Below are 23,003 nucleotides of genomic sequence, written 5' to 3' on the forward strand. Positions count from 1 at the left end.
TGCGGATGTGGAATCATGCGCAAGGACTCCAGTGGTTCGACAAAATGATGGATGGAGGATTGGTGTATCAGAAGAAGTTCGTCTTCCGCAAAATTCTGCTGGTATGGAGTTAGAGGTTGCTTAAAATGTACAGTAAGGCTGGAAAAGAGATAACAGGGGTATTGGAAATAGGCTTTCACGAAGTATTTTAAAAGCAAAGGGAATCATATATGTCAGGTCATTATTAGTTACAACTTGCGAGGAAATGATTGTGCGTTAAAATCATTACCAGAAAAGTACACGTTTATTGACCGTATGCTAAGTTACCCATGAATGGTTAAGATGGCAAGGGATTGGAAGACCTTTTGCAATTCACTTGCCGGCCGTTGTGGCAGAGATTTCTAGACACTTCGTCTGGAACCGCGCTGTTGCTACGGTCGCAGGTTCAAATCCTGCCTCGGGCATGGATGTGTGTGATGTCCTTTGGTTAGTTTGGTTTAAGTAGGTCTAGGGGACTGATGACCTGAGATGTTAAGTCCCATAGCGCTTAGAGACATTTGAACCATTTGAGCAATTGCAATTCCACTGATAATCACGACAGAAAAAATTCAGTAAGAGTTCAATGTCAATAGGACAAAATTCAATTTTCCATGATATAAAATGTAATTTAAGGTTGAAAATCAAACAATGAGCGTTTTTGTTGGGTTATATGAAGTAGTGATGATTTGCGCTTCGTCATGTTTTCGCAGCACAAGGAGTGATCCGTTAGATTCCAGGTCCACTGCTACAGAGATTGCATCATTTAGACGTCAGGTTCGTCTCTTTCATTAAACTGCTCATTTAGCTAGATAGTGCCTTCATGATCCAATTCGTGGCCTTTGAACACCGAGCACTGAGCCAGGCCTCTCCTTAGCAAGTTCCAAGGAATTCCTGAAATTGTTTCAACATTCATACCTTTCAGCCAGTCAGCCTCGTGATCTGTCTTGCGAGCGAATGACTGAGATAAAGGCAATCAAAAGTGGAACTGTGAATATGGGTGGCTGTGTCCAGGAGTTGCTTGGTTTTATTAAAGCCAGTAAAGTGAAAACCTGGAAAATGTATTATCTGAACTGTGCTGGGAGAAGGATTTTGTAACCTCGTGTTTTCTGTTGTAGAAAAGGATGAAACTGAAGTCACCGTACAATGACGGTGCTGTGGAACTGTTTGATCAACGTTACATGGAGCCTTAGGTTATTTCCTGTACACTAGGACAATGGGTGTAATAAAAGGAAGCCGAATTATATGAATGAGAACTGAAGATTTAGCAGAAGTGTTTTCCTGGTGAAAATTTTTGAACATTGAAGAAGAATCGAAGATATTCAGAAAACCTTAATAACGGCATAATGTAAGTGAATTTCGAGAAGCTTCGTAACCGAGGAGCAATGTAGTAACATATATGAGTCGGAGAAGTGTCAAGGAACCGATACAATCAAGCTTTAATAATATTGTCAAGGAGACAATACTGTTTACAGGTTCTGTGGATTCTAAATGAATTGTGTACAGAAAGTGTTGCGGCGTAAAGTCAAGCACCGGCACGCCGGTCGGGAACGTCAGTGTAGAGAGCGCTGTGAAGGAGACATCAGCCAACTACACGCGGACAGACGTCTTTCTAGGACGACAACCCGTCAGCAGCGCCCTCGACACGAAGAGGACATAGGCGCCGCGCTGCCTGCCCGCGGCCCAGTTAAAGACTAACAGCTCTACGACTTCCACTGCAGCGTCAGGATTAGGCACTTGTGTAGGATCGATTTAAGAACTGTTTTACTACTTTTGTATTACGAATTGTATATACTGAAGAGATTGCTTATGTTGCATGTCACTCTTTGCTTGAGACGCATCATAGTAAATAACTCGAAGTTAAATATTTTATTTATTTTCTGTAAATAAAATTCATTAATACGATTTTCTTGAATTGTTGTCTTGCGACCCGAGAAAGCAGGTTTCCTAGGCACCCCGTATTTGACGAGTGGGCAGGATACAACAGAAAGGATAATTATATTATGTGCGTATTATTTGTTTCGTGACAATAGTGAAGCTACCATCGACTCAAAGGGAATAGCATAAAGCTTTTAGTAAAGTTATTTCACCAATTAATGTGCACTTCACCAAACAAATAAATTCAAGAGGGCGTGCACTCTTCTTCTCACGGCAAACTTGTGTTTTTTGTGAAACAGGTCATCAGTATAAATCGAATGGTTTTCTTATTGCTTTGTATCTGAAACCATCCAGGAGAAAAATGTGGTGTCACCGCCAGACACCACATTTGCTAGGTGGTAGCCTTTAAATCGGCCGCGGTCCGTTAGTGTACGTCGGACCCGCGTGTCGCCACTATCAGTGATTGCAGACCGAGCGCCACCACACGGCAGGTCTAGAGAGACTTCCTAGCACTCGCCCCAGTTGTACAACCGACTTTGCTAGCGATGGTTCACTGACAAAGTACGTTCTCATTTGCCGAGACGATAGTTAGCATAGCCTTCAGCTACGTCAATTGCTACGACCTAGCAAGGCGCCATTATCAGTTGCTATTGATATTGTAAATAATGTACAGACAAGAGCTACGTTCAACATTAATGGATTAAAGTTAGGTATTCCACCAGTTACCTCCTTTTTTCTGAAGTCTAAATTCCTTGTCCTGTTCCAGACCTCACGCCAGCCTGCGTGAGCTTAAACGCGTGCCTTTCGGCTTCCTCAAAATTTAGTGGGTTGGTCTCCTGCCAATCCACAACAAAAAGTTTTTGGAAATAACAATTTTCATCTAAATCATACTTATTCAGATGTGCCCTGAAATTGAATTCAGTGGCAAGCTTCCCTTCCTTCCCACCTTGCCGGCCACAGCAGCGCTACTGAGGTGGTCATAGACTGGCAGAGAGTGAATTTGGTAGCATCAGAGCCACAGCAGCGTCGCTCCGAGCTTAGGTGCGGCGGCGGGATAAAGAAGAATTTAATCAGACCCACCCATCGGTAACATCATCATTTGGAGCCCAGTACCATCGCTGTGGTGGAAATAGTGGGCAAGCCTCCGACGAGCTGGCGGGGTCAAGGATTGGCATGGCGACCGCGGTTGTTTGGTACTGGAGGGTTGGACCTGGGTGGGTCACTCATCAGGAGGGGGAAAGACGGTCATGAGAACTTAATTCACTGCTGGAAGCCATAATGAGTAGCAGAAGAGTCGTAGAGATCTGCTGGTATTTGCTAAAGTGTGTTGTCCAGGCTAGTTTCGGGTGCGGCGTGCTGGGACCATGTAGTCGTCGTGGACCACATTTGAGGGTTGTATGGTGGCCAGAAACTGCGTAGGAGGTGCCAGGCTGCAACGTGATGTGCTGCAAGGCCGAACAGCCGATAGAGCCATAATGGTGAACGGGGCATGGCCAAGTTGTCATGGAGGTTGATTACCAGTAGGACAGATGATGTCCTTCCCCAGCTGCCAGAGGAGACCACAACCGCAGCTAGAGGAGGGGAACAGTGGAATTTTGTTACTGCTGTAGTGCAAATAGTATTTTGAGGTATTTTGGTTTTCCACAGTCACTGGTCATCAGCTAACAGTTTATCAGACTGATAAACTGATAAACTGTCGCAGTACAGGGAGCAGTGAAGGCAGGCAGAGCCTGTAGTGTGTGTGTGTGTGTGTTTGTGTGTGTGTGTGTGTGTGTGTGTGTCTGAATAAGACGCGATCGTTAAGTGATGTTGCACAAAGGACGCTCCTAGGCTGCAAAATTGGGTGTTCTGTATTTCTTTTTATTTCCATGATGAGGTGTTGTTTAATTGTGTACAGGAGAAATTTTTGCATATTGATTTGCAATCACACATCATACACGTACAACTGGCGCACGTATTAATAAGTTATCTGAATTTACGTTAATGCTATGTGTGGTATGTAGCAGTAGTTCGTTGAAGCTCTTGGTTTAAGAGAAGATGTGGATTGAATCAGGAATTTGCGGCATGTAGTCGATCCTCTCCGCCCACTCTGGCATAGTAGCGCTACTCTGTCACCCGAGAATTTGTCAGACAGTGAAGTTAGCAGCATTTTGCGATACATCAGCGCCGCTCGAGCTGGGGCTGTAAGAGAGGGAGGAGGTGAGTCACTTCTCCGCTTGTCGCGACCACAGTGGAGTGGCTAACATGTCCACTGCGCGTCGCTGGTGGTCAGACCCTGCGATGACTGAGAATGTTGTCAGTGGAGGCGGGGTGGGGTTGAAGCTATTGGGCAGCGGGTCAGAGGTATGCGGCTGCGACTACCCCATCCTCCACCAGAAGCCAAAGTGGCTGACGGGTGACGAGTTATGAGGTGGAGCTGGACCTGGTATGGGGCGCCCTCCGGATTCATTTAGACGTAGCATCGGAGGCGTAAGTTGTCTCAATGGGCCATAGATGGAACTGGGAGAGAGTCGATTAGTGGCCAGCAACGCTGGGATCTGGTATGATGAGATCTGGGCAGACTGTGCAGTTAACAATAAACACCAGGTGTTTCTCAGCTGGATGGCGCACATGTTTTTACCTGATGGTCAGGCAGGACTGCAAACACAGCCTGATATGGAGAAGAGTTGTTGATCAAGTTTGATTCCATGGGGAAGCAGGTGTGCCCAGTAACTAAATTTATTTCAAGTAATAAAGAGTTAGGCATTCAGTCGCAAATAATGGTTGTTGCATATCCAGATTTCGGTCATTCTGTGGCCATCTTTAGTGCAGTAAATGTTTCAAAACTAAAACCCCTCTTATTTCCACTTAGTACTAACAGGATTTTACATGTCAAAGGCTGACTTTACACTGAGTAGTTGCATATATATACGTGATTTAATGTTTTAACTGCATTTACTGCACTGTTGGTAGGCATACTGCGACCGAGATCTGGATGTGCAGTAAATATTATTTGTGACTAGTTGCTGTATCTTTTACTACTTGATGAGTGGTTTGGTTATTGATGGAATATAAGAAGCACCAAAACTGTACTTTAGTAGCCACACTGATGATGGCTAGCTGACAAGTTACTTTTTTTTTTCTTTTTTTTTTTTTTTTTTTGCTATCGTTTCGTTTCATGGTGTGGGTTCCTGTTGTCATGTCCTGGTTCATGAACCACGGGCAACGTTTGAGTGGCCAAGTAAGTGGTCCTGACAGTCGGGATACCAGTTACTTTGGAATAAGGCTGGGCATCTCGGACATATTCTGAGTCATCGTCACCTTTTTGCTCAGACGGCAGAACTACTAAATCCACCGGTTAGTCCCTCAACCATTAGAGGTAAAACTCAATGGGACCCGTGGCAAGTACGGCTAGCAACCAGTTTCCCTGGTACTTTAAATATGAGGCTGGCAACAATCAGAGCAAAATGCCTCGGACCTTTGGAGGTGACGGAGTCCCACCTCTAATTGACAAACCAGGGACTCCAAAGATACGACTCGGCAGACGAATGGTAACGAGATGGGGAGCTATTAATATCAATTGGGGTTTCTCTGGGAAGAAGGTAGAGCTGGCAGAGGCTGCAAGTAAGATGGGGTTGGACGTTTTAGCTGTTAGTGACATTCGGGAAAGGGGTGAGAAAGAAGAGGAGGTGGGAGAATACAAGGTCTACCTGTCAGGAGTGAAAGCAGGAATAGCACAATGGAGTGTAGGGCTTTACATCAGGAAAGAAATGGAAACCAGCGTAGTTGCAATAAAGTATGTTAACGCACGAGTGATGTGGATAGATTTGACAGTGTCTAGCAAGAAAATTAGGATTGTGTCAGTATATTCGCATTGTGAAGGGACAGATCAAGATAAGATGGATAGTTTTTATGATGCACTCAGTGATGTAGTTGTCAGGGTAAAGGACAAGGACAGTGTTCTGCTCATGGATGATTTTTATGCCAGGGTTGGAAATCGAACAGAAGGGTATGAAAAAGTTATCGGTAAATTTGGAGAGGATATAGAGGCCAACAGGAGCGGGAAACAACTCTTGGCTTTCTGTGCCAGTATCGGCTTAGTAATCACAAACTCCTTTTTTAAACATAAGAACATTCACCGGTATACTTGGGAAGGCAGGGGAACCTGATATGTCATTGACTATATAATAACAGATCAGGAATTCAGGAAGGCTGTGAGCGACACACGTGTATTCAGGGGATTCTTTGATGACACTGATCACTATTTAATCTGCAGTGAAATTGGTATTGTGAGGCCGAAAGTGCAGGAGGTCAGGTCCATATGTAGGAGGATAAGAGTGGAAAAAATTTCAGGATATGGAAATCAGGCACAAGTACATAACAGTGATTTCAGAAAGGTACTAGTTAGTTTAATGTAGTCAATTACAGTCATTGGAAAAGTAATGGGCAAGGTAAAGGGGCACAGTATTAGAAGTGGCTAAAGAACGTCTTGGAACAGTAGTGTGTAAAGGAAGGATGAAGCAAACAGCTTGGTGGAATGACACACTCAAGGCAGCCTGTAAAAGGAAAATTAAGGCGTATCAAAAATGGCTACATACTAGAACCCAGGCGGACAGAGAAAGTTATGTTGAAGAAAGAAACAAAACCAAACAGGTAATTGCTGCATCCAAGAAGAAATCGTGGGAAGACTTTGGAAACGAGTTGGAGATTTTGGGTCATGTTGCTGGAAAACCTTTCTGGAGTGTAATTAGCAGTCTTCGAAACGGAGGTAAGAAGGAAATTACAAGTATTTTGGACAGGTCAGGAAAACTGCTGGTGAATCCTGTTGATGCCTTGGGCAGATGAAGGGAATATTTCGAATAGTTGCTCAATGTACGTGAAAATACGATCAGTAATGTTTCATATTTCGAGGTGCAATGGGATAGGATTGATGATGGAAATAAGATCACATTTGAGGAAGTGGAGAAAATGGTCAATAGATTGCAGTGGAATAAAGCGGCTGGGGTGAATGAAATTATGTCGGAACTCATCAAATACAGTGGAATGTCAGGTCTTAAATGGCTCCACAGGATAATTTAAATGGCGTGGGAGTCGGGACAGGTTCCTTCAGACTGGACGAAAGCAGTAACCAAACCAATCTTTAAACATGGAAACAGAAAAGATTGTAACAACTACAGAGGTATCTCTTTAATCAGCGTTGTGGGTAAAATCTTCTTAAGTATTGTTGAAAGGAAAGTGCGAATGTTAGTTAAGGACAAATTGGATGAAAATCAGTATGGGATTAGGCCTCTTAGAGGTTGTCAGGACCAGATCTTTAGTTTACGACAAATAGTGGAGAAGTGTTAAGACTGGAACAGGAAATTGTATCTATGCTCTATAGATCTAGAAAAGATATATGACCGGGTTCCTAGAAGGAAGTTATTGTCTGTTCTACGAGATTATGGAATAGGAGGCAAACTTTTGCAAGCAATTAAAAGTCTTTACATAGATAGTCAGGCAGCAGTTAGAGTTGACGGTAAATTGAGGTCATTGTTCAGAGTAGTTTCAGGGGTAAGACAAGGCTGCAACCTGTCTCCACTGTTGTTCATTTATTTATGGATCATATGTTGAAAACAATAGACTGGCTGGGTGAGATTAAAATACGTGAACACAAAATAAGCAGTCTCGCACATGCGGATGACTTAGTTGTGATGGCAGATTCGATTGAAAGTTTGCAAAGTAATATTTCAGAGCTATACCTGAACTGTAAGGACTATGGTATGAAGATTAGCATCTCCAAAACGGAAGTAATGTCAGTGGGAAAGAGATATAAACGGATTGAGTGCCAAATAGGAGGAACAAAGTTAGAACAGGTGTACGGTTTCAAGTACTTAGGATGCATATTCTCACAGGATGGCAACATAGTGAATGAACTGGAAGCGAGGTGTAGCAAAGCTAATGCAGTGAGCGCTCAGCTCTGATCTACTATCTTCTGCAAGAAGGAAGTCAGTACCAAGACTAAGTTATCTGTGCACCGTTCAATCTTTCGACCAACTTTGTTGTATGGGAGCGAAAGCTGGGTGGATTCAGGTTACCTTATCAATATGGTTGAGGTTATGGATATGAAAGTAGCTAGGATGATTGCAGGTACTAGTAGATGGGGACAATGGCAGGAGGGTGTCCACAATGAGGAAATCAAAGAAAAACTGGGAATGAACTCTATAGACGTAGCAGTCAGGGCGAACAGGCTTAGATGGTGGGGTCATGTTACACACATGGGAGAAGCAAGGTTACCAAAGAGACTCATGGATTCAGCAGTAGAGGGTAGGAGGAGTCGGGGCAGACCAAGGAGAAGGTACCTGGATTCGGTTAAGAATGATTTTGAAGTAATAGGCTTACCATCAGAAGAGGCACCAATGTTAGCACTGAATAGGGGATCATGGGGGAATTTTATAAGGGGGACTATGCTCCAGACTGAACGCTGAAAGGCATAATCAGTCTTAAATGATGATGATGATGATGATCGTTTCGGCCTGCTATGCACCACGAAGGTTTTTATCTCTTTCCTGGTTGTGTTTTCCTCTTTTGGCAGCAGATTTTCATTTTCGCTGACTGTGCTTCTTTTCTCTGTTTTGAGCATTTGCAGGCAGGATGTGGAACTGGCGTAGTAAGCGAAATAAGGTTTTCAGTAACTTTGACTTTTTGTCTGAAAACTTCTTGATCCTGAATGTCATCAAATGAAATTTCAGCTTCCTGTAAATCCATTTTATCTTGACTTGCCGATTTTGAATACGATTTTGTCTCTGAAAATTGATGAATGTATGCGATGAGTAAGTCTCTGCGGGTTCATTCTTTCCAGATGACCAAAAAACATCATTCTCTGCTTCCTCATGCTGGTAACAATGTTTTCTGTATGTTCGTGTAATTCACAGTTGTGTCTTCGGCGGAATTCTCCTTTTTCTTTAATAGGGCCAAGGATTTTCCTCAAAATTTTCCGGTCTTTTATTTCAAGTTTTCGTAGTGGTCCTTTCTTCGTCACGTTTAAACATTCTGATGCATACAAAGCTGACGGTCTAATTACGGTGTTATAATGACAAAGTTTTAAGTTTAAAGAAGAGCTTGTGCTTTTGTATAAGTCTTTTCACAGGTGAAAAGCACCTCCTAGTTTAGAACACCTACTTTCTGCAACCGTCAGGTGTAATTACTTCTCCAAGATATTTAAATTTCTTCGACTGCTTGATTTTCTCTTGTTGTATTTCAATATGAGGAGGAGCGTGTTTGATGTTTGTGATGAATTCTGTTTTGTTAAATGCTATTGTTAGACCAGTCTTAGCAGCAAATGATTCTAGGCTGCACACTTGAACCTTAGCTTCGTCGATATTATTTGCAATGAGTTCCAGACCATCAGCAAAAGCGAAACAGTTTCCACTGAGGCCATTACTTTTGTGTACAATTTGAATCCCATAACCTGACGGTACGGTTGTTTTCCACTCTCTGACTACCTTTTCAAGGACACAGTTGAAAAGCAGTGGCGAGACCAGGTCACCTTGTATCACCCATGTACAGATTTCAAATGGTTCTGATAGTTCGCCTCTGAACTTGTCTTTGACACTGTGTTTTCTAAAGTGGCACTTATCAGATTGATTGTTTTCCTATCTGGACCAAATACGGCAAGGGTGTTCTTTATTTTTTCTCGATCAATTGAGTCATACGCTTTTCGAAAGTCGACAAAGATCACAACAAACCTTTTTTGATCTTGATTTGGCGTATGATATAACAGATTTCAGGATATGGATGTGCTCTGCACAGGATCTTGATGTCCTGAAACCATCTTGATATTCACCCAATTGTTGATCTAAGACCGATTCAGCTCTGTTTGACAACACTCTGGAAAAGATCTTGTACGTCGTTGGTAGCAAAGATATTCCTCGGTAATTATTCAGAATACTCTTATCGCCTTTTTTTATGAAGTGGGTGAATAATTGCTACTGCCCAATCTGGAGGTAAAGTTTCAGTTACTAGTTACAAGTTACTAGTTACTAGTAATGTTACTGAATGGCGTACACTGTGTATAGCGAAGACAGTCCATGTTTGTTGCACAAGCTTTCAATACAAAATGTTCGATACAAGTCTGATATTGCATGGGGTGATTGTGGGGCACAAAAAAGAGCTTTGAACTGTGTCTTTTCTCAAAGCTGGGGACGAGTTCTACTGTGGTATAAATGGCATTCCTGTATTATGTTTGAAATTATGTTGAAGCTGTGTACCCCAATCTACATGGAAAACTTTGAAGACATGGCGCACAAAACGTCGTTTCTTAAACCAAAGTGTTTTTTTTTTGACGTACATACGTTGATGACATTTTTATGGTTTGGCCACATGGAATTGATGCTTTGAATCGCTTTTTAGACCATTTTAATTGTCTACATCCGAGTATTCAATTTACTATGGAAATTGAAAGTGATGGTAAACTTCCATTTGTTGACGTTTTAGTTCAAAGAAAGGAAGATGGGACTTTCGGACGTAGTGTATAGCAGAAGCCTACTCATACTGACCGCTATCTTCATGCGATCAGCTGTCCACCACACCACCGCAGTGGAGTTTTGCGGACTCTGGTGAAAAGAGCTTATGCCATTTCTGACGAGGAACATTTGAAAGAAGAACGTGATCGTTTGAAGATTGTTTTTAAACAGAACAGATATACGAAAAACAAATACGATGTTCCTTTCAGTTTGGCCCATCACTCGAGCCATTAGAGGATACTTTTGAAGCTGTTGCTTATTTACCCTTTGCGGGAAGTAAATCATCCAAAATTTCAAGAATTTTAATAAAATATGACATTAAAAGTGTTTTTATGCCGATGGCCAAGATTAGAGCCGTTCTTGACTCAGTCAAAGATAATTTGGGCTTGAGGAAGCCCGGGGTTTATGAAATTCCGTGTCACTGTGGAAAGAAGTATATTGATCAAACTATTCGAACTATTCAGGACCGGTGTGTGGAACATCACCGGCACACTCGGTTGTTCCACCCTGAGAAGTCGGCAGTGGCGGAACATTGCCTTAACGCAGGATGATGTATGACAAGACACAATTGATCTCTCCTCCTTCTCGCTATTGGGAATGTGTTCTTAAAGAATCCATTGAAATTAGATTATCAAGTAATATTATTAACAGAGATAAAGGTTTTCCTCTAAGTAAGATTTGGAATCCGATTTTGTCCGAAATTAAACAACAACGGTCTTCTTTTCGATCATTGGATTCTTCTAACTAGTGCTGTTGCGATTTATCGTTTCTGCCGTCTTCTCCCACCGGCGCGCTACGTGTCTACTTGCCGCCAGGAGGCGCTGGCCATCATCTCACGCACGCGCGGTGCTCTGTCTGTGGTTTATAGAGGTTTCCGTCGTTGTGGTTGGAATTCAGTTCCGGCGAGGCAGTGCACGAGCATTAACTCACCTGAAGGTGGCGGACAGGTGGTCCGCCGAAATATTGTGTCTGGACGACGACATTATCCGGCTGCAAACCCGTGAAGAATATCTACCTAGCTATGAGTTCTGCATCTCATGTTCCTGCTGCACTATGTAGGCTGCCAGACTTTCTAGCCCTGTTGCACGTAGCACTAGTAAGTCGTTGCTAGTAGTCTTTTGTAGTAGAGGTAGATCATACTACGATTTACTGCACTTATTTTTCAATGTTTTATGATTACCTGACTGAAACGTTCTACAGGCAGAGTCAGAAAATTTTGTTTTGTATTTGTTGCTGAGGTTGGTGACCGTGTTTGTGTAGCAGAGCTGGATGAATATTTGAGTTATATGGTACCTACATGTAATCGCTTAGGACGTTTGTTATTTATTAGGTTATTGTAATATGTGCATTTTAATATAAGAATTAGCTCTGGGCAGAATGTTGTTGAGTTATTAATTACCTTATATTCTTTGATGCACTGTGGTTATGTGAAAGAATTTAAATTGTTATTGAAACTTTTAAAAAATAAACCTACCCCTGCGCAACCTCCAGACCAAACACCCCTTCCCCCCAAATCCTGTGCTACACTTTCTTACTGTCGTTGCCCAGTTATAACGTACGATGGGCTTCATATTGGGGAGATTGTGACTGCTATTCTGTTATTCTTCATTCACTTCTGTGTCACTGCGGCTGAATCAAATTTGAGTTTCATAAATTATGCTTGCTTAGGTTAATTCCCTTATTTGTTAAATATTATTGTGCGACACCCATTTTGACATAAAAATGTTTCTGGGAGAAATACATCTAGGTTTCTTATTAACTGCCACTCATTGTGTACTGATGTCACTGTGTTGAGTGCTATATATATGTTCTTAAATAAATGCTTTTCAGAGTATTCCCACGCTTGCGCCTCCACCACCCCGCATCCTCCCCCATGTCCAATGCCACTCTATCCGAATCCAGACCTACACGGAGTGTATAAAGGACACAGTAGACAACGCTGAAGTTCCGCGAGGCTTTCCTCGAATTATGCTGTAGTACATAGAGAAATCGCAGCGCTAGAAAAATGTAGTGAAATGCATGAAGACTACTGAGAATTGTAGTGTGATACAGTGAATAGCATTTGATCTTTAACATACACGAATTTAGCGTATCGTGCACAAGTAGAAAGGAAGACTCATTGTTGTATAATCATACGATTGCAGAAAGATCTCTGAAATCTGTCACATTTATAAAATACGTAGGAGATTGTACTGTGAGTTATTCAGATTGGAACGACAAGTTATAAGTTCTCGTATTCCCATGTGTGGTAGACACAAGCTGAGACTCATTAGAAGAACCCTCGGGGAATGCAGTCCACCTACAAACGAGGCGCTTGAAAAAACCTCATTCGACCAATACTTAAATATTGCTCATCTGTCTGTGATCCATACAACGTAAAATTCATAGAAGAACTGAAGAGGACCGAAAGTAAATCAGTGAGCTTCGTTGGATTTTCATTTAATAAGAGAGAAAGCGGCACGGATATGAACAACCAATTAGAGAGGTTGACGCTGCAAGAGAGGCGTTATGCGTAACGGTGTGGTTCATCATTAAAATTCCAACGGCATGAGTACCTAGACGAATCAACCAACTTATGCTTCCTCCAATATTCATCTAGCATGTAGACCACGAATGTGAAATAAGGGAGATTCGAGCTCTCACAGAGGTTTACCAGCTGTCGTTCTTCCCGTGGGCCATAAGCGACTGGAACAGTGAAGGGGAAAACTGTTGCATAGGCACCCAAAAGTACCCTCCGCCATACGCCGTAAGGTGCCTGTTACAGTATACACAAAAGTCATGAGTTTGCTATATGCGATGGCGGTAGTATCTATTACCCAAGGTGTTTAAGGGCAGCGCATTGGCGGAGCTGACATTTGTACTCGGGTGATTAAAGTGAAAAGGTGTCCCACGTGATTAAGGCCGGACGACGAAAATTAGCAGACTTTTAAAGCAAGAAAAGAGTTGGAGCTAAAATCAAGTGGCACTCCATTTCGAAAATCATTAGAGAAGAATTCAATATTTCGTAATCCACAGTGTCAAGAGTGTGCCGAGAATACCGAATTTCAGACATTACCTCTCACTAAGGACAACGCCGGCGCCGGCCGGGGTGGCAGAGCAGTTCTGGGCGCTATAGTTTGGAACCGCGCGACCGCCCCGGGCATGGATGTACGTGATGTCCTTAGGTCAGTTAGGTTTAAGTAGTTCTAAGTTCTACGGTACTGATGACCTCAGAAGTTAAGTCCCATAGTGCTCAGAGCCCCCCCCCCCCCGCCTCCCGCCCCCCCCCCCCCCCCCCCGCCAACGCCGGCCAGTGCTTTCACTTAAGGACCGAGAGCATCAGCGTTTACGTAGAGTTGACAATGCTAACAGACAAGCAACGCCGCATGAAACGACAGCAGAAATCACTGTGGGACTTAACGACGAACGTATCCGTTAAGGAATGTGCAGCGAAGACGACCAAAGTGAGTGCCTTCAGGAACAGCAACATATCGCATGCACCGTCTCTCCTCGGCTCGTGACATCAGTTGGACCCTAATTAGAGCTGATGGCAGCGTTAGAGTGTGGCACGGACCGCACGAAGCCATGGGCACAAGTTTCCAGCAAGGCACTGAAGCAGCTGGTGGTGGCTCCACATTGGTGTGGGCTTTGTTTACACGGAATGAGCTAGGTCCTCTGGTCCAACTGAATCGTTAATTGATTGGATATTGGTATGTTCGGCTATTTAGAGACCATAGGCATTCATGACACTCATGTAAAAAACAATTACGTTAATATCCCACAACTGTTCGGTATTGGTTTGAAGAACACTCTGGACACTTCGACCGAATGATTTGGCCACTCACATCAGCGACACGAATCCCATAAACAATTATGGGTCATAATCGAGAGGTCAGTTGTTGCACGTAATACCAAACCGGCAACACTTCCGCAACTATGGACGGCTACAGAGGCGGCATGGCTCAATATTTTTTCTGGGAACATACAACGACTTGATGATTCCCGGACGAGTTGCTGCACTAATACCGGCTAAAGGACGTCAGACACGGTATTAGGAGGTATTCCATGACTTCCACCACCTGAGCGTGCAACTAGATAACACGAAACATGTATAGTGACGATAAACCACATTTCAGGACCTGCATATACAGTATAAATTATTTGTACAGGAGCTTCAGATGCAGTTGAAACACAAATTTTCAATCTGAGGAAATTAAGTTTGAAAGTTTGAGTGAAGGTCTAAGCTTCGAGTAAGTCACAACAATACTGTTGGCGTAACTGCATTGATAAATACACCAATGGCCATTAAAATTGCTACACCAAGCAGAAATGCAGATGATAAACGGGTATTCATTGGACCAATATATCATACTAGAACTGACATGTGATTATTTTTTCGCGCAATTTGGTTGCATAGATCCTGAGAAATCAGTACCCAGAACAACCACCTCTGGCCGTAATGACGACCTTGATACGCCTGGGAATTGAGTCAAACAGAGCTTGGATGGCGTGTACAGGTAAAGCTGCCCGTGCAGCTTCAACACGATACCACAGTTCATCAAGAGTAGTGACTGGGGTATTATGACGAGACAGTTGCTTGGTCACCACTGATCAGACGTTTTCATTTGGTGAGAGATCTGGAGAATGTGCTGGGCGGGGCAGGAGTCGAACATTTTCTGTATCCAGAAAGGCCCGTACAGGACCTGCAACATGCGGTCGTGCATTATCCTGCTGAAATGTAGGGTTTCGCAGGGATCGAATGAAGGGTAGAGTCACGGGTCGTAACACATCTGAAATGTAACGTCCACTGTTCAAAGTGCCGTCAATGCGAACAAGAGGTGACCAAGACGTGTAACCAATGACACCCTTACCATCACTCCGGGTGATACGCCAATATGGCGATTACGAATACACGCTTCCAATTTGCTTTCACCGCGATATCGCCAAACAAGGATGCGACCATCATGATGATGTAAAACAGAACCTGGATTCGTCCGAAAAAATGACGTTTTGCCATTCGTGCACCCAGGTTCGTCGTTGAGTACACCACCGCTGGCGCTCCTGTCTGTGATGCAGCGTGAAGGGTAGCCGCAGCCATGGTCTCCGACCTGATAGTCCATGGTGCTGCAAACGTTGTCGAACTGTTCGTGCAGATGGTTGTTGTCTTGCAAACGTCCCTATCTTTTAACTCAGGGATCGAGACGTGGCTGCACGATCCGTTACAGCCATGCGGATAAGATGCCTATCACCTCGACTGATAGTGATACGATCCAGCTCGGAGTACCGTATAGCCCTCCTGAACACACCGATTCCATATTCTGCTAATAGTCATTGGATCTCGACCAACGCGAGCAGCAATGTCGCGATACGATAAACCGCAATCGCGACAGGCTACAATTCGACCTTTATCAAAGTCGGAAACGTGACGGTACGCATTTTTCCTCCTTACACGAGGCATCACAACAACGTTTCACCAGGCAACGCCGGTCAACTGCTGTTTGTGTATGAGAAATCGGTTGGAAACTTTCCTCGTGTCAGCACGTTCAAGGTGTCGCCACAGGCGCCAACCTTGTCTGAATGCTCTGAAAAGCTAAACATTTGCGTATCACAGCATCTTCTTTCTGTCTGTTATATTTCGTGTCTGTAGCACGTCATCTTCATGGTGTACCAATTTTAATTGCCCCCCCCATGAACCATGGACCTTGCCGTTGGTGGGGAGGCTTGCGTGCCTCAGCGATACAGATAGCCGTACCGTAGGTGCAACCACAACGGAGGGGTATCTGTTGAGAGGCCAGACAAACGTGTGGTTCCTGAAGAGGGGCAGCAGCCTTTTCAGTAGTTGCAAGGGCAACAGTCTGGATGATTGACTGATCTGGCCTTGTAACAATAACCAAAACGGCCTTGCTGTGCTGGTACTGCGAACGGCTGAAAGCAAGGGGAAACTACAGCCGTAATTTTTCCCGAGGGCATGCAGCTTTACTGTATGATTACATGATGATGGCGTCCTCTTGGGTAAAATATTCCGGAGGTAAAATAGTCCCCCATTCGGATCTCCGGGCGGGGACTACTCAAGAGGATGTCGTTATCAGGAGAAAGAAAACTGGCGTTCTACGGATCGGAGCGTGGAATGTCAGATCCCTTAATCGGGCAGGTAGGTTAGAAAATTTAAAAAGGGAAATGGATAGGTTGAAGTTAGATATAGTGGGAATTAGTGAAGTTCGGTGGCAGGAGGAACAAGACTTCTGGTCAGGTGACTACAGGATTATAAACACAAAATCAAATAGGGGTCATGCAGGAGTAGGTTTAATAATGAATAGGAAAATAGGAACGCGGGTAAGCTACTACAAACAGCATAGTGAACGCATTATTGTGGCCAAGATAGATACGAAGCCCACGCCTACTACAGTAGTACAAGTTTATATGCCAACTAGCTCTGCAGATGACGAAGAAATTGAAGAAATGTATGATGAAATAAAAGAAATTATTCAGATTGTGAAAGGAGACGAAAATTTAATAGTCATGGGTGACTGGAATTCGAGTGTAGGAAAAGGGAGAGAAGGAAACATAGTAGGTGAATATGGATTGGGGGACAGAAATGAAAGAGGAAGCCGCCTGGTCGAATTTTGCACAGAGCACAACATAATCATAACTAACACTTGGTTTAAGAATCATGAAAGAAGGTTGTATACATGGAAGAACCCTGGAGATACTAAAAGGTATCAGATAGATTATATAATGGTAAGACAGAGATTTAGGAACCAGGTTTTAAATTGTAAGACATTTCCAGGGGCAGATGTGGACTCTGACCACAATCTATTGGTTATGACCTGTAGATTAAAACTGAAGAAACTGCAAAAAGGTGGGAATTTAAGGAGATGGGACCTGGATAAACTAAAAGAACCAGAGGTTGTACAGAGATTCAGGGAGAGCATAAGGGAGCAATTGACAGGAATGGGGGAAATAAATACAGTAGAAGAAGAATGGGTAGCTTTGAGGGATGAAGTAGTGAAGGCAGCAGAGGATCAAGTAGGTAAAAAGACGAGGGCTAGTAGAAATCCTTGGGTAACAGAAGAAATATTGAATTTAATTGATGAAAGGAGAAAATATAAAAATGCAGTAAGTGAAACAGGCAAAAAGGAATACAAACGTCTCAAAAATGAGATCGACAGGAAGTGCAAAATGGCTAAGCAGGGATGGCTAGAGGACAAATGTAAGGATGTAGAGGCCTATCTCACTAGGGGTAAGATAGATACCGCCTACAGGAAAATTAAAGAGACCTTTGGAGATACGAGAACGACTTGTATGAATATCAAGAGCTCAGATGGAAACCCAGTTCTAAGCAAAGAAGGGAAAGCAGAAAGGTGGAAGGAGTATATAGAGGGTCTATACAAAGGCGATGTACTTGAGAACAATATTATGGAAATAGAAGAGGATGTAGATGAAGATGAAATGGGAGATATGATACTGCGTGAAGAGTTTGACAGAGCACTGAAAGACCTGAGTCGAAACAAGGCCCCCGGAGTAGACAATATTCCATTGGAACTACTGACGGCCGTGGGAGAGCCAGTCCTGACAAAACTCTACCATCTGGTGAGCAAGATGTGTGAAACAGGCGAAATACCCTCAGACTTCAAGAAGAATATAATAAATCCAATCCCAAAGAAAGCAGGTGTTGACAGATGTGAAAATTACCGAACTATCAGCTTAATAAGTCACAGCTGTAAAATACTAACACGAATTCTTTACAGACGAATGGAAAAACTAGTAGAAGCCAACCTCGGGGAAGATCAGTTTGGATTCCGTAGAAACACTGGAACACGTGAGGCAATACTGACCTTACGACTTATCTTAGAAGAAAGATTAAGGAAAGGCAAACCTACGTTTCTAGCATTTGTAGACTTAGAGAAAGCTTTTGACAATGTTGACTGGAATACTCTCTTTCAAATTCTAAAGGTGGCAGGGGTAAAATACAGGGAGCGAAAGGCTATTTACAATTTGTACAGAAACCAGATGGCAGTTATAAGAGTCGAGGGACATAAAAGGGAAGCAGTGGTTGAGAAGGGAGTAAGACAGGGTTGTAGCCTCTCCCCGATGTTGTTCAATCTGTATATTGAGCAAGCAGTAAAGGAAACAAAAGAAAAACTCGGAGTAGGTATTAAAATTCATGGAGAAGAAATAAAAACTTTAGGTTCGCCGATGACATTGTAATTCTGTCAGAGACAGCAAAGGACTTGGAAGAGCAGTTGAATGGAATGGACAGTGTCTTGAAAGGAGGATATAAGATGAACATCAACAAAAGCAAAACAAGGATAATGGAATGTAGTCTAATTAATTCGGGTGATGCTGAGGGAATTAGATTAGGAAATGAGGCACTTAAAGTAGTAAAGGAGTTTTGCTATTTGGGGAGCAAAATAACTGATGATGGTCGAAGTAGAGAGGATATAAAATGTAGGCTGGCAATGGCAAGGGAAGCGTTTCTGAAGAAGAGAAATTTGTTAACATCCAGTATAGATTTAAGTGTCAGGAAGTCGTTTCTGAAAGTATTTGTATGGAGTGTAGCCATGTATGGAAGTGAAACATGGACGATAACCAGTTTGGACAAGAAGAGAATAGAAGCTTTCTAAATGTGGGGCTACAGAAGAATGCTGAAGATAAGGTGGGTAGATCACGTAACTAATGAGGAGGTATTGATTAGGATTGGGGAGAAGAGAAGTTTGTGGCACAACTTGACTAGAAAAAGGTATTGGTTGGTAGGACATGTTTTGAGGCATCAAGGGATCACAAATTTAGCATTGGAGGGCAGCGTGGAGGGTAAAAATCGTAGAGGGAGACCAAGAGATGAATACACTAAGCAGATTCAGAAGGATGTAGGTTGCAGTAGGTACTGGGAGATGAAAAAGCTTGCACAGGATAGAGTAGCATGGAGAGCTGCATCAAACCAGTCTCAGGACTGAAGACCACAACAACAACAACAGTGTATTATTCTAGACTGGTGTGTACTATTCTTTCCACAGCACGACACATACATCTAAACCACAGTCCTGTCTCAGGCATTCCTGGCATCTGCGAACTGTAAGTACAAGAAAAACATCTCGTTATTTGAGAGAAGTACACGCATTAATTTGTTAGATGCCTTGATGCTGAGTTGTACAAGAAAGCTCGAGGACGTTCCATATCTTTGGCACTAACAGCTGTTTTCTGGCTCTATTTAGAAAACGTGCAGTTGTTATTCAACGCACGTGCTCGGTTTGGTCTCTATGCAGCAGTGCGGCTTATAGACAGCAATAGTGCCTTGGGTGTGCGGTGAAGCCACGCCGGTTGATAGGGACAAAGGGGACGAGCACACCTTTCACCACCACCAGGCTGCTCTTCTGCCGTGGACGTTTTCCGATAAATTTGCTCTCTAATCTGCGCTCCCTTCCAGAGCAGGCGGCAGCCCCTCACCCATATCGCTATGATTCTCTGCGCAAATACGCGTCGGTGCTGATTGGTAACTACGCTATTAACAGCGTCCTGCCCCTCGCAGCATTCTCGTCGTTCTCCGATAAACAATAGCGCAGCTGCTTTATCGGCGGCTGATTGCGGCCCGCGCGGCGTCGGTGTGGTCCTCAAACAAGGACAGGCCGACCCGCATCTAAACGTAGCGTCGCGTCGCTGTCATAGCGCGTGCGACGTAATGAACACGCATCCTCTCACGACCGGCCAATAATGCAGCAGCAATCCCCTGTCAATATGAGGGACAGCGGGCGTTTCCGACTTCATTATCCGGAGTAAAGACTCCGGCTCCCTCTTCATTACCGCTACGTCACTATCTAACGCAGAGTTAGTACTGCATTAACCCAGTATAGCCAAGGAAGGAAGTTCTGCAGCTTATCACCTCGTCGACATCAGCGTTATTACTGTCCTAAGATGTAACGGTACTATTTGCCATCTCCGTTTATTTCTCATATCCAAACTCAATATATAATGCATACATAATAAGATGTAACGGTACTATTTGCCATCTCCATTTATTTCTCATATCCAAACTCAATACATAATGCAGTCGTCGTCTGTATTTACCACTCTCTGTTTAAGACTTCTGTGATCTCCAGAAGGTATTACAAAAACTACATCTACATTTTTATATATTCCTGAGGATTAAAACCGAATAAACGGCAAAAAGTCTGGATTTTAAAGAGGTGGGACCCGGATCAACTGAAAGAACGAGATATTGTACAGAGTTTCAGAGGGATAATTAAGGAACGATTGACTGGAATAGGGGAAAGCGATGCAGTAGAAGAAGAATGAGTAGCTTTGAGGGATGAAGTAATAAAGGCAGCAGGATCAAGCAGGTAAAAAGACGGGAGGTAGTAGAAATCAATTGGTAATCGATGAAAGGAGAAACTATAAAAATGCAATAAATGAAGCAGGCGAAATAGAATACAAACGTCTAAAAAATTAGACCCGCAGGAAGCGCAAAATGTCTACGCAGGAGTGGCTAGAGGACAAATGTAATGATGTAGAAGCATATATCACTAAACACAAGATCCATGCTGCCTACAAGAAAATTAGAGAGACCCCGGGAGAAAAGAAAACCAACGTATGAATATCACGAGCTGAGGTGGAAAACCAGTCCGAAGCAAAGAAAGGAAGTAGAAAGACCGAAGGAGTATATCGAGGGTCTATGCAAGGGACATGTACTTGAGGGCAACATTAAGGAAATGAAAGAAGACGTAGATGAAGATAAGAATGGAGATATGATACTGCTTGAAGAATTTGGCAAAGCACTGAAAGACTTAGGTTGAAACAAGGGTCCTGTAGTAGACAACATTCCGTTAGAACTATCGATAGCCTTGGGAGAGCCAGCCATGAGAAAACTTTTCCATCTGGTGAGCAAGATGTATGAGACAGGCGAAATACCCTCAGACTTCAAGAAGAATATAATAACTCCAGTTCAAAAAAAAAAAAAAAAAAAAAAGAACAGGTCCTGGCAAGAGTGAAAATCACCGGAATATCAGTCACGGTTGAAAAATACTAACACGATTCCTTTACAGAAGAATGTAAGGACTAGTAGAAGCCGATCTCGGGGAAGATCAGTTTGGTCTCTGGAGAAATGTAAAAACACGGCCAGCATTGCATTGGGCTGTGCCAGAAAAATTTCTTACAGGAGCAGATATATATGTATTATCCGGCGATTTCACTGAGGTACGATTCTTCAATTTATTCAGAATGAATTTTCAGGGCAATGATGCAGCATTTCTGACATCCAGATTTACCCGTTTAGGTTCACAATCAGTCAGTTATTGAAAGGTTATATGCGAGCCACAATTTCATTGAGAGATTAGTCACACGTTATTATTGTGAGGTTATGGAATAATAAGCTGCTGGGAGGTTACACTAAATGTGAATGTTATAAACAAAATTTTTTCTCTTGGGAGGTTACACTTGTCGACAGCCGGCCAGGATCGAATTTTTTTGTGAATTTCTGAGAATTAGTCAGTTATATATCTGCTCCTATAAGAAATTTTTCTGGCACAGCCCAGTGCAGTGTTGGCCGCTAGATTTGCCATGTATAAAAAGAAACAACTGATTTTTCTTTACGATAATCGGGATGACCATAGATTGGATAAATTAGTAAATTCCTTAAATTGAGATGAATAATTGTCAAAAGTTAATTATATAAGAAAGATTATTATTAAAAGATTTTTAAAACATTTACATGGGACTTGATATAAGAATAGCATAAATTTAGTGGTAACAAATTGGATATGTGGACGGCTGCTTTTACCTTATACTACATCGCTCAGGCACGACCGGCCCAACCGCCCGATGACGAGCTACCACTACTACTGCCGACACCGCTCCTACTGCAGCCGACACTGCTCTCTGGTCTGCGATTCTATTGTAGCTTACATATCGCAGGCGGCGCGTGAACAATCCATCGAAATTACATCTGGTCGAGTGTGCTAACAATAAATTCCTTAGTCATGGACCTCTTACAAGATTTTAGACAAGAAGAGAATAGATGCATTTGAAATGTGTTGCTACAGAAGAATGCTGAAGATTAGATGTGTAGATCACGTAACTAATGGGTACGTAATGAATAGAATTGGGGAGAAGACAAACTGAGTAGAAGAAGGGATCGGTTGGTAGGTCACATTCTGAAGCATCAAGGGATCACCAATTCAGTACTGTAGGAAAGCGTGGGGGTAAGAATCATAGAGGCAGACCAAGAGATGAATACACTAAGCAGATTCAGAAAGATGTAGGTTGCAGTAGTTTCTGGAAGATGAAGAGGCTTGCAAAGGATAGAGTAGGATGGACAGCTGCATCAAACCGGTTTTCGGACTGAAAACCGCAACAAGAATAACAATAATATTTCAGATATGGTCAGTCTGGAGCTATCTGCAATGTATAGCTTGGGAAATTTTTTTTGAATTATCGTACATTTTCTTCTTTATTCTGCAAACCTGTCCAATACATGTAAGAGTGTAGTTCCTATTACACAAGGTAGTAGGACTTTCTCCTGTCGCAACAAAGTATGCAGCTCAGGAAATGTACAGCTAGCTGTGCCGAAATTACTTCACCAAAAACTATTAAACGAATACTGGGTTTCAATACAAATGCACAAAACTTACGTTTCCTTCAAAATCAAACGCTAGATACTCT

Source organism: Schistocerca piceifrons, chromosome 6 (assembly GCF_021461385.2).
Source record: "Schistocerca piceifrons isolate TAMUIC-IGC-003096 chromosome 6, iqSchPice1.1, whole genome shotgun sequence".
NCBI lineage: Eukaryota > Metazoa > Arthropoda > Insecta > Orthoptera > Acrididae > Schistocerca > Schistocerca piceifrons.